This window comes from Cetorhinus maximus, chromosome 3, assembly GCF_964194155.1.
Source record: "Cetorhinus maximus chromosome 3, sCetMax3.hap1.1, whole genome shotgun sequence".
NCBI lineage: Eukaryota > Metazoa > Chordata > Chondrichthyes > Lamniformes > Cetorhinidae > Cetorhinus > Cetorhinus maximus.
In genome coordinates, this window is record NC_135881.1 from 163,604,728 (window position 1) to 163,617,630 (window position 12,903).

Sequence of the window (12,903 nt, forward strand, 5' to 3'; positions counted from 1 at the left end):
GGAAGTGCAGCTAAGCACATTTGAATTTTGTGGCACTACTTGAACCTAGAATTTCTGAGGAAGGGGAGTTTAAAACTTGTTCTGGTTTCAACTCGAATGCACAATTAGTCATTTTTCTGTTTTGTTCGTTGTTTTCAGATACTTATAGGATCTTATCTATTTGGCAGCTCACCACCACTTTCTCAGGCGCAATTAGGGATGGGTGGTGAATGCTGGCTTAGCCAGTCACGCCCATGTCTCGTGAATGAATAAACAAAAAAGATATTGCATCAGATTCATTTCTTCAGATAACTGGTGAAATTTTATCTGCTTTCATATGCTGCTTGCATTAAAAGTTATCATTGTTGTTGTTCAACTCTTTTAACATTATGGATGGAACAAAAAGATGATAAACTATTTAGTATAAGAAACAAATTGCAAATGCTGGAAACCTGAATAATTAAAAATGTTAGGTCCACGCAGCAGGCCAGGTGGCATCTGTGGTGAAGACAGGCCGTTTAACATTTTGGATGAGTCAGTAAATTACTATGCTGCCTTTTGCAAGCAGTAGGGTAGATTAATTCTGTGAATGGATATACTAAAATGGGACCAGTGACTTTTGTGAACTGTATCTCATGCAATCTTTTGCAAACAGAGAAAATAAAGTACAGCAATATGATGGAAACGCATTCATCTTTGTGCTCCCTTCCAAGTCACACGGACATATGGTGCCACTTTTTTCATTGTTACTAGGCTATCTAACTTCCTACATAGCACCACGGGAGCATCATTGCTACAAATATTCCAATGATTCCATGAAAAAGCCTTCACTGCTGACTTGGGAATTAGGGACAGGCAGTAAATGCAGCCTTACCAGCATCACCCAAATCCTGTGAATGCAACCATAAAGATGAAACTGTGTAGTGACTTTGAAGCAACTGGACACTTGCAAGTTTTGGCTGCTGGTGTCGTACAATTGAGAGAGTTAGATTAACTACCATGGTTATGGTCTTCTGCACAGTTGTTATAAAGTCATAGAGTTATGCAGTACAGAAACAGGCCCTTTGGCCCATCGTGTCTGTGCCAGCCATCAATCACCTACCTATTCTAATCCCATTTTCCAGCACTTGGCCCGTAGCCCTGTCTGCTATGGTGTTTCAAGTGCTCATCTAAATACTTCTTAAATGTTGTGAGGGTTCCTGCCTCTACCACCCCCTCAGGCAATATGTTCCAGATTCCAACCACCCTCTGGGTGAAAATATTTTCCTTCAAATCCCCTCTAACCCTCCTGCCCCTTACCTTAAATCTATGCCCCCTGGTTATTGACACGCTAAGTAAAAAGTTTCTCCCTATCTACCCAATCTATGCCCCTCATAATTTTGTATACCTCTTTCATGTCCCCCCTCAGCCTTCTTTGCTCTAAGGAAAACAACCCTAGCCTATCCAATCTCTCTTCATAGCTGAAACGCTCCAGCTCAGGCTACATCCTGGTGAATCTCCTTTGCACCCTCTCCAGTGTTCGTAAGTATACTTTTAATTGCCACATAATATTTCTGTGTGTGTGTTTCTGATTAAAGGACAGGTACAGCAAGTAATCAGGAAAACTAATAGAATGTTATCATTTTTTGCAAGGGCAATTGAATACAAAAGTAAGGAGGTTATGCTTCAGTTATACAGGGCATTGATGAGACCACATCTGGAGTACTGTGTCCAGTATTGTTCTCCCTATTTAAGGAAAGAGGTAAAAGCGTTAGGAGCAGTTCAGAGGAGGTTTACTAGACTAATACCAGGAATAGCTGGGTTGGCTAATGAGGTAAGCTTGGACAGGTAGGCAAGGGTATGAAACTAAGTCCTTTGCTAGCACTGAACCGGGGCTGGGATTGGAAGATGGGGTGGGGACGGAGGGACAGGCAGGGGTGGAGGGTCCTAGATAGGTGTTGGTGTCAATGAGTTGTTGGAGCTTGGACAGGTTAGGCTTGATTCACTGGAGTTTAGAAGAGTAAGAGGTGACTTGGTTGAAACATAAGATCCTGACGAGTCTTAACAGAGTGGATGTGGAGAGGATGTTGCCTCTTGTGGGAGAATCTAGAGCTAGGGGTCACTGTTAAAAATTAGGGGTCGGCCATTTAAGACAAAGATGAGGAGAATTTTTTTCTGAGGCCGTGAGTCTTTTCCTCAAAAGGCAATGAAAACAGAGTCTTTAAATATTTTTAAGGCAGAGCTAGATAGATTCTTGATTAACAAGGGGGTGAAAGGTTATTGAAGGTAGGTGGGAATGTGAAGCTGCAGTTACAGTCAGATCAGCCATGATCTTATTGAATGGCGGAGCAGGCTCAAGGGGCATAGTGGCCCACTCCTGCTCCTAGTTTGTATGTTTGTATGTGGTCCAATTTAGAGCTACTTGTCCTTTGTGTGATTTTCAAATGTTCTTATTGTTACTTCTTGTTCACCTGTGTTAAAGCACTACTTTAAATGCTATATACAGCATGGATGGAGAAAAGCACCTGACCAAGATTCTTGATAGCACAAATCAATGAAGGTTACGACCCTATGGATGATTTTCTATTACCAGCCAGGGAGAGGGCTGTCCATGCAGCAGCAATCTGAATTGTCTGATTGTGCACCTTATCCAGATATCTGACTAAAAACAACCTTCAGTTTAGAAGTTTACAGGTTTTTCTTTTATCATGGTGCTTCTGCAAAAATATTTGCCAATGGAAAAATGATGGTTGAAATGCCATTGCTGAAAGCAGGACTAAAGTGGGACACTAAATTGTATAATTATGGGAAAAGTGCTGTTTCGAACATGTCAGATGGACATGCTGTACTTGGTGTTACATAACCAACCTAATCAGATGGCAGTTTCCGAGACCCCTATGATTGTGGGTCTACAATGCTGATTATCTAACTTTCTGTCATTTACACATAACAATGTAACTAATGATGGAAGAACCAACTGTTTGTAAGGGAGGGAAATGAGGAAAGAAAAGTGAAGAAAATTATGTAGTTTAGATTGCTTCTGTGATTGCTGTGGACCAGAATTAATGTTTGATATTGTATATTTTGTAAATTGCTGTTTCAAACCACTCTTGTCAATTTGGGGACTATTTTAGTTAAATTGGCACCAGTTAAAATGTTATTCTGTGATGTTTAAAAAATATATTGTATCGAGTGCATGAAGTACTTAAGTAGGAATGTTCATGCTATCGACTAAAGTATACAGCTGCAGTGTTCATTAGATTGTCTTTAGAGCTTTGTTTTTTACAGCTGTTATATACCCTTGTAATTCTGTGATCATATTTAAATTTGTGGAAGACTAAGTGTATTAATAAGAGGTCACATTTAGCTCCATTTAGAATTGAGACTGTTTACCTAAATAAGTTTTTACCAGGTAATATGTTAAGGTTAGTTTATCATGTGAATTATTTGCTGTTGCCTTGTACATCGACAAGGTTTTTAGCTCTCAAGTTCTACACGTTACCACCCAGCAAAATTTGGCTATCTTACTTTCAGCATTTTATACCTGCCGTGGTTGTTGTCTCATCCTCTAATTCTTTTTCACAGCTCCAAAGCTTTGCTCTTCTTCTCTCTCTCCCACCCATTATTTCTTCATATCTGTGATTTCCTCCCCTCAATATCCAACTGTGCCCGATTCTTGTTGCTGATGACTCATCAAATTCTTCTCATGCTCCTAATTTCCAGCACTTCATGTTCCAATATGGGAGATTGGGAAAATCGATTTGGCTGAGGTAGCCACGAGCAAGAATTCATAGTGTATTCGGAATAGTTTCTTAGAGCAATATGTTGTGGATCCAACCAGGGATCAGGCTATTTTGGATCTGGTAATGTGTAATGAGGCAGGTTTGATAAATGATCTCAGAGTAAAAAATCCCTTAGGAAACAGTGACCAAAACATGGTAGAATTAGCATTCAGTTTGAGAGTGAGAAGCTTGGGTCGGAAACAATTGTGCTAAATTTAAATAAGGGTAATTGCAAAGGAATGAGGGCAGAGTTGGCTGGAGTGGACTGGGAAAGGAGTTTAGCAGAAAAGACTATTGATGAACAATGGCAGACATTTAATAAAATGGCTCATGACTCACAACAAAGATATATCCTGGTGAGGAGGAAGGATTCTAGGAAGGGGATAAACTGACCATGGTTAATCAAGGAAGTTAAGGATAATATCAAATTGAAAGAAAAACATACAGTGTGGCAAAGATTAGTGGTAAGCCAGAGGATTGGGAGAGTTTTCAAAACCAACAAAAGATGACCACAAAATAATAAAGAGGGAAAAAATAAACTTTGAGGGTAAACTAGCAAATAATATAAAAATGGATAGTAGGAGCATCTTTAAATATATAAAAAGGAAGAGAGAGGCCAAAGTGAACATAGACCCCTTAGAGAATGAGGCTGGGGAAATAATGGGGAACCAGGAAATGGCAGAGGAGTTGAATAAATACTTTCCATCAGTCTTCACGGTAGAGGACACTAATAGCATTCCAAAAATACTAAATAATCGAAGGGGCAAAAGTGGGGGAGGAAATAAATACAATAACTATCACGAGAGAAAAAGTACTAGGGAAACTAATGGGGCTAAAGGCCAAGAAGTCCCCTGGACCTGATGGGTTGCATCCTAGGATATTAAAGGAAGTAGCTACAGAGATAGTGGATGCTCTGGTCGTAATCTTACAAGAATCCTTAGATTCTGGAAAAGTCCCAGAGGATTGGAGAACTGCCAGTGTTTATTCAAAAACTATAGGGCAGTTAGCTTAACATCTTCATGGATAGCACGTACAGTGAGGTGGTAACACCGCAGGTAAAGAGTGCACAGGCAAAAAGGGAATGGGTGGCTGCCAGACAGAGTAAATGCACTAGGCAGGTAGTGCAGGAGCACCCTGGGTCTCTCTCCCTCTCCCAACAGATTTTCCGTGTTGGATATGCTGGGGAGATGGTTTCGCACGGGAATGTAACAAGAGCAAAGTCCATGGCACCACGAGTGGCTCAGCTGCACGGAGAGGGGAAAAAAAGAGTGGGAGAGCAATAGCAATAGGGGATTCTATCGTAAGTAGAACAGATAGTTTCTGTGGTTGCAGACATGACACCAGGATGCTATGTTGCCTCCCTGGCGCTATGGTCAAGGACGTCACTGCAGGATATTTTGAAAGGGGAGGGTGAACAGCCAGAGATCGTGGTCCATATCGGTATCACCGACATCGGTAAAAAGAGGGATGAGGTCCTGAGAGCAGAAAATAGGGAGCTAGAAAATAAATTGAAAAGCAGGAACTCAAAGGTAGTAATCTCAGGATTACTTACAGTGCCACGTGCTAGTGAGATCAGGAATAGGAGAATAGACCAGATGAATGTGTGGCTAGAGAGATGGTGCAGGAGGGAGGGATTTATATTCCTGAGGCATTGGGACCGATTCTAGGGAAGATGGGACCTGTACAAGCTGGACGGGTTACAACCCAGCCGGACTGGGACCAATATCCTCACGGGTGTTCACCAGTACTGTGGGGGAGGGTGTAAACTAGATTGGCAGGGGGTTGGGAACCTGAGCGGGGAGACAATAGAGGGAAACAAAGGTAGGAGTGAAAGACAGAAAAGTAGAAAGCAAAATTGGAAGGCAGAGGAAGGTTAAGGTACTGTATCTGAATGCATGGAGCATTCAAAATAAGATAGATGAATTAACAGCGCAAATAGATGTAAATGGGTACGATATGATTGTGATTACAGGGACACGGCTGAAGGGTGACCTTGGCTGGGAACTGAATACCCATGAGAGCTATTTAGGATGGACAGGCAAAAAGGAAAAGGATGAAATCCATGCAATAGTGAGAGAGGATATTGGCTCAGAAAATCTAGATGTAGAATCAGTCTTGGTGGAGCTAAGAAGCAACAAGGGGCGGAAAACATTAGTGGAGTGTTGTCTATAGGCTTCCAAACTACTTAGTGATAAAGTAAAGTAGTGATAAGGTAGGGGATGGCATTAAACAGGAAATTAGAGATGCATGTAACAAGGAAGTAAACATGGATGACTTGAATCTACATATAGATTGGGTAAACCAAATTAGCAATAATACTGCGGCAGATGAATTCCTGAAGTGTGTACACGATGGTTTTTTACACCAGTATGTCGAGAAACTGACTAGGGAACAGGCTATCCTAGATTTGGTACTGTGCAATGAGAAGGGGTTAATTAATAATCTTGTGTGGGGTCCTTTAGGGCACAGTGACCATAACATGATAGAATTCTTCACTAAGATGGAAAATGAAGTAGACTGATCTGAAACAAGGGTCCTAAGTCTAAACAAAGGAAACTACAAGGTATGAGGCGTGAGTTGGCTAAGATAGATTGGAGAACTTAATTAAAAGGCATGATGGTGGATAGGCAATGGCTAATATTTAAGGAACGAATGTATGCAATGCAACAGTTATACGTTCTTTTTTGGTGCAAAAACACTACAGGAAAAGCAGCCCAACCATGGATAACAAAATAAATTAAGGGTCTTATTAGATCCAAAGGGGAATCATATAAGGTTGCTAGAAAAAGTAGCAAGCCTGAGGATCGGGAGCAGTTTAGGATTCACCAAAGGAGGACCAAAATATTGATAAAGAGGGGGAAAAATAGAGTATGAGAGTAAACTTGCAAGGAACATAAAAGCGGACTGTAAAAGTTTCTATAAGTATGTAAAAAGAAAAAGATTAGTGAAGACAAATGTAGGTCCCTTACAGCCCGAAACAGGAGATTTATAATAGAGAACAAGGAAATGGCAGAGCAATTAAACAACTGCTTTAGTTCTGTCTTCATGAAGGAAGACACAATAACTTCCCAGAAATACTAGGGAACCAAGGGTCTAGTGAGAAGGAGGAATTGGAGGAAATTAGTATTAATAAAACAATAGTGCTGGAGAAATTAATGGGACTGAAAGTTGATAAATCCCCAGGGCCCGATAATCTACATCCCAGGATACTAAAGGAGGTGGCCGCGGAAATAGTGGTACGTTGCTTGGCATCTTCCAAGATTCTGGAACATTCCTGGCAGATTGGAGGGTGGCAAATGTAACCCCATTATTAAAAAAGATGGGAAGGAGGGAGAGAACAGTGAATTATGGACCAGTTAGCCTAACATCAGTAGGAGGGAAAATGCTAGAGCCTGTTATAAAGGATGTGATAATAGGACACTTAGAAAATATCAATGGGATTAGGCAAAGTCAACATGGATTTATGAAGAGAAATCAAGTTTGACAGATCTACTGGAGATTTTTGAGGATGTAACAAGCAGAATAGATAAGGGAGAATCAGTGGATGTGATGTATTTGGATTTTCAGAAAGCTTTTGGTAAAGTTCCACATCAGAGATTAGTTTGTAAAATTAAAGCACATGGGATTGAGGGTAATATATTGGTACAGAGTGAGAATTGGTTAGCAGACAGGAAACAGAGTAGGGATGAACAGGTCTTTTTTGGAGTGGCAGATGGTGACCAGTGGGGCACCGCAGGGATCAGTGCTTGGGCCCCAGCTATTCACAATATATATCAATGATTTGGATGAGGGAAACAAATGTAATATTTCCAAGTTTGCTGATGACACGAAACTTGGTGAGAATGTGAGTGATGAGAAGGGTGTTAAGAGGCTTCAAGGTGATTTAAACAGGTTGAGTGAATGGGCAAATGTATGTATAACGTATAACGTGGATAAGTGCGAAGCTATCCACTTCGGTAGAAATACAGAATGGCAGAGTATTATTTAAATGGTGATAGATTGGGAAGTGTTGATGTATAAAGGGACCTGGGTGCCCTTGTACACCAGTCACTGAAAGCAAGCAAGCATGCAGTTGCAGCAGGCAGTTAAGAAGGAATGTTGGTCTTCATTGCGAGAGGACTTGAGTACAGGAGCAAAGAAGTCTTACTGCACGTGTACAGGGCCTTGGTGATACCACACCCAGAGCATTGTGTGGTAGTTTTGGTCTCCTTACCTAAGAAAGGATATAATTGCCATAGAGGGAGTGCAGCAAAAGTTCACCAGACTGATTCTTGGGATGGCAGGATTGTCGTATGAGGAGAGATTGGGTCAACTAGGCCTCTATTCACTGAGTTTAAAAGAATGAGGGGATCTCACTGAAATGTATAAAATTCTGACAGGAATGGACAAACAGGATGCAGGGATGCTGGGAGGTCTAGAACAAGGGGGCACAGTCTCAGGATACAGGGTAAACTATTTAGGATTGAGATGAGGGGGAAACTTCTTCACTCAGAGGGTCGTGAACCTGTGGAATTCTCTACCACAGAGGGCTGTGGAGGCCAAGTTACTGAATAATAATAGAAGGAAATAGATTTCTGGACTCTAAAGGCATCAAGGGGTGTAGGGAGAGTGCGGGAGTACAGCGTTGAGATAGCAGATCAGCCTCAAAGGGCCAAATGACCTACTGCTGCTTCTGTTTTCTATGTTTCTATATCAAGTTTGAAGTCAAAAATTATAAGGCACATCAGATGCTAGTTCAGTTCACAGTGGTTATTTTGTTGGCGTTACAATGTAGTTCAGTAATTAAACATGATTTGGCAAACCCACAACAATGATTCAGCAAACAGGAACAATAACATCTTGTAACAATAACAATTACATCTTCATGTAGGAAAATGGTCAAAGGTGCTTTACTGTAGTGTAATCAGACAAAAAAATAACTGGCCAAAGAAGGAGGAGTGACTAAAAGCTTGGTCAAATCATCTTACATATGACATTTTAAGAAATTATTCTACAATAAAGGTTTAAAATGAACAGTAGTTGTGAACTGCAGCCTCAGAAGTGTTAACTTGGAATTTAAAAACACAGTTGATGTCCAAAAATTACCCAAAAGACTTTACTCATGTTGGCTGAAAAAGCTACTGCTGTTAACAGCAGTCCATTTGAGTTTGAAGGGCAAACAGAACTATTACTGAAACCAGGAGAGTTCAGTAAAGAACAGTATAACATTTTTAATTAACTAAGGACTGAGCTAAGTCTGTATTCTTAATTGAATGGGATTTCTAATGATTTGCAATTAGCAACTTTGAGAAATTAAAGCTGAGTATGTGAAATTAGTCAATGCAGCAATCAACACTTGCCCACCTGAGCTTCTGATTAATTGAGATCACATGGGATTCATATTGTCCCATTTTCAAATTAGATATTGTGTGGACGTTGTTGCCCTAGATAATCAAAGGCAAATCACTGCAGTTGATGCTGGCAGGAGCTGGCTCTATTGTAACAAAATAATTTAAAGCTGCTTCATTGTAGTGTGAGCTCCACTGCCCTTTTCAGATCCCAACACATTTATTTATGGATTGCAACTAGCTGCATATGAGCTGCACATTGGGAGGCTAGAATCAGCACCAATTCAGTTGGGATATCACGCATTCAGATGGTCAAATTGTATAACTATGAGTGGATCAAAAAGGTGTTATTTGTCTCAAGGAAAGGTCTGAAACATTGACTGACATCTGTTTTTCCACAGATGCTACCAGACCTCTAGGATATAGACAAACTTTTCTGTTTTAATTGTCATGCTTAGAGCATCTGCAATAATTTGATTTCTGACATTTCATGCTATTCTATTCTAACTGGCCCAGTCAGTCTGCAGTCACATGCTATGCCAGGGAGACCTTCCCGCCCTCTCCTTTAATGTTTAAACTTGATGCTCAGGAAAAAATCTAGTGAACTATATGATCAGCAAATAGTAAAAGAGGAAAAGAGTGGGCCCTTAAAATTCATAAGTGATATAATTGGAGGTGATAATACAAGAATACAAGAAATAGGAACAGGAGTAGACCCCACAGCCCTATCAGCCTGCTCTGCCATTTAATGTGATCATGGCTGACCTTGGGCTCCAACTCCATTTTCCCATCCGCTTTCCGTATCCCTTAATTCCCTGAGAGACCAAAAACCTGTCTATCCCAGCCTTAAATGTATTCAACGATGGAGCATCCACAACCCTCTTGGGTAGAGAATTTCAAAGATTCACAGCCCTTTGAGTGAAGAAATTTCTCCACATCTCTGTCATACGTGTGATCTACTTGATTGTGAAAGCATCATTAACAGTCCACTCCTGGCTTTATGATGAAGGGAAGGTCATTGATGAAGCAGTTGAAGATAGTTAGATCAAAACTGATTCTACTTCCCACCTAGAACTCTTACAGTGATGGTCTGGTGCTGTGATGGTTGGCCCTGTGGTAACCTTAGCCATCTTTATGCCAAGGATGATTCTAGCCAACATAGGAGTTTTCTTTTGAGCCCCCTTGAACTTGTGTTGCTAGGGTCCCTTGGTGCCATACTTCGTTGAATATTGCCTTTAAGTAATTTGAGACGAGTGAGCCAGTTGGTAAAAAGATGGTTAGTGACTTCAAATAAAGATCCCAATACTTTAGATGGTAAATTGCATCTGTTATTGGAATTAATAAGACTTTTGCACTTCCTTATTGGTCTCTTTACTAGTGCAAGCAACTCCTACTTAAGATCTACTTAAAGTGTTGTTTTAAACCAGTGTCGCAGACACAACAATGCCATGTATTTACTTCTGACTGTATGCAAATATATCAACATTGTAGAACTGCTGCGGGCACATTTTTGTACAATTTCAGATACCTTATCTTCAATAAGACATTTGTGTATTGCAGAGGATTCATAATGTGATAGGAGCTAGACGTGTATAGTATGAGGACAGGTATGAAATAAACTTACTTTCATTGATGAAAAGAAATCTGGAGGACAGGGAGACTTGTATAATGTGATCTATGTAGGTTATCTGGTTGATGGGTAGCACTGAGCAGTTCAAAATTAACCAGCCCAAAATGAGACTAGAGGTCAGAAAATTTGCTCCATTATATCTTACCCAGCGTAATGGAACGTGACATACATTTAATATGCCATTGTTGATTATTGCCTTAAGACAAGCCGAGCTGGATAAATAGCTAGAAATGGGATTAAAGATTAAGAGGAAAAATATAGATATATTCCTTGAGGCAGGCTGATTCAAGCAGGGTTAGTTTGGGTCAAGGAAGGTTGCTTGGAGCCTGCTGGGGGTCTAGATACTTCAGAGATTTTCAAGATTACGTTTGAGGCCAAGGAATTGTGTTTAGAAGTTTTCACCTCAGAAATTAGGGATATAGTTCAAAATAGAGTTAAATGTACATTGATGATGATAGGAATGGGCTGTGGGGGTGGCCGGAATGGATGGAAATAATGGACAAAAGTACATAACTTTGTAGGTACGGTGTTGCCCACATAGGTTAACAAAATTATAAAAGCTGGAATCTTCTCATTTTCAGGCATTCCTGGAAGCAATGCTCCAAGAAAATGAGGCAAATAGATCTATATTAATATCCTTTGCTGTGGGGTTGCAGTGTTAGTGAGATTCAGAGAGACATTCCTAGTGCTGCTTTGCATGATAACAGTGCATGCTTCCATATGTATGACTCCAAGAGTTAACCCAACCTCGTTTTGATGCCTGAGGTCTGTGGTTCTGCTGCTGCAGGCCTGCCTCAGCTCTTCTGCTCAAATCCTCACCATTTGTTACCTCCAGACTTGGTTGTTCAAATTACTCCTGGCCAGCCTCCCATTTTCTACACACTGAAAACATGAGGTCATCCAGAACCCTGCTACCTATGTCCTAACTCGCATCAAATCCCATTCACCTATCACCCCTGTGCTTGTAGATCAACACTGGCTCCTGGTTAAGCGATGCCTTCATTTTAATGCTCCTGTGAAGTGCCTTGGGAACTTTTATTCCATTGAGGCACTATATTAATACAAGTTATTTTTGTTGTTGCTTGACTCCATGGATGCCGGGTCTTCTCTGGCAATTTTGAGGGAAGTTTTATTCTTTCATGGATATGGACATTGCTGGCAAAGCCAGCGTTTATTGTCATCCCTAATTACCCTTGAGAAGATGGTGGTGAGCCGCCTTGAATTGCTGCAGTCCATGTGGTGTAGGTTCAGCTACAATGCTGTTTGGGAGGGAGTTCCAGAATTTTGACCCAGCAACAGTGAAGAAGTATGAAATCAAGTTTAAGTCAGGTGAGTGTTATGATGTGCTTTGAGAGTAGCATAGCTATTTTCAGAGAAGCTGAGGTCTGTGTGGCTGACAGTTCTTCAGCAAATGGCTCAGCTTCTATGTTATTTATTGCTACTGAGCAAGGATCATTGGAAGTGCATAGTGCAGAAGATGGTTGGTGTGGTCCCAGTTCTGCTACCTATTCTATTTAACTAATGAGCTGGGGAAATATTTGTGCTTAGCTTTCTGACTTTTAGGCATGCAGAGAAACAAACAAGGATAAAGTTAAAGGTTGAATACTGATATTTTCTTTGATTTCTAAATCTATGGTATACAGTAGTATAATAATGCTAGACCACAGGCCTGGACTAATGATCCAGAGACATGAGTTCAACTTGTACCATGGCAGCTAGAGATTTTAAATTCTGTTTAAATAATTTGGGAATAAGAAGAAAGTATTAGTGATGGTGACCCGTAGAACTACCAGATTGTCATAAAAACACATCTGATTCTCGAATGTCATGCTCAGGAAAGAAATCTGCTATCCTTAACCGGTCTGGCATTTATATGACTGCAGCCCCTCAGCAATGTGGTTGACTTTAAACTGTCCTCTGAAATAGTCTAACAAGCCATTTGATTGTATCAAATTGCTATTTAAAAAAACGTTAGATAAGAATAAAACCACACAGACCACACAGTATCAACTTAGACATTTAATGCAACAAAGACAGCCCCCCCACCCCCCCGCCCAATCTACCTTGAGATGTCTTCCTCACTAATTAGTCCAACAACAGCCCGACATAGGTACAATTCTGAGTGTATGACTTTCAGCCACCGTCCCAGACTTCTCCATCACCATCCCTGGGTATGTGTCGTTCAATCGCCAGGACAGATCCACTG

At 40.7% G+C, this 12,903-nt stretch overlaps 1 protein-coding gene across 7 annotated transcripts in view; it reads left to right on the top strand.

The window, feature by feature from the left end:
* rmp24 (ribonuclease MRP subunit p24) overlaps positions 1-12,903 on the top strand; it is an 80,909-nt gene that overhangs the window by 9,765 nt on the left and 58,241 nt on the right. For 3 of the 7 annotated variants that reach the window (XM_078539193.1, XM_078539194.1, XM_078539195.1), the window contains exon 2: positions 1,388-1,500. The exons of 3 other annotated variants lie outside the window; for them this stretch is intronic. The gene's annotated coding sequence lies outside the window, so the exon portion shown is untranslated. The remainder of the gene's footprint in view (positions 1-1,387; positions 1,501-12,903) is intronic. One more of the 7 variants, XM_078539197.1, reaches the window with a different exon arrangement.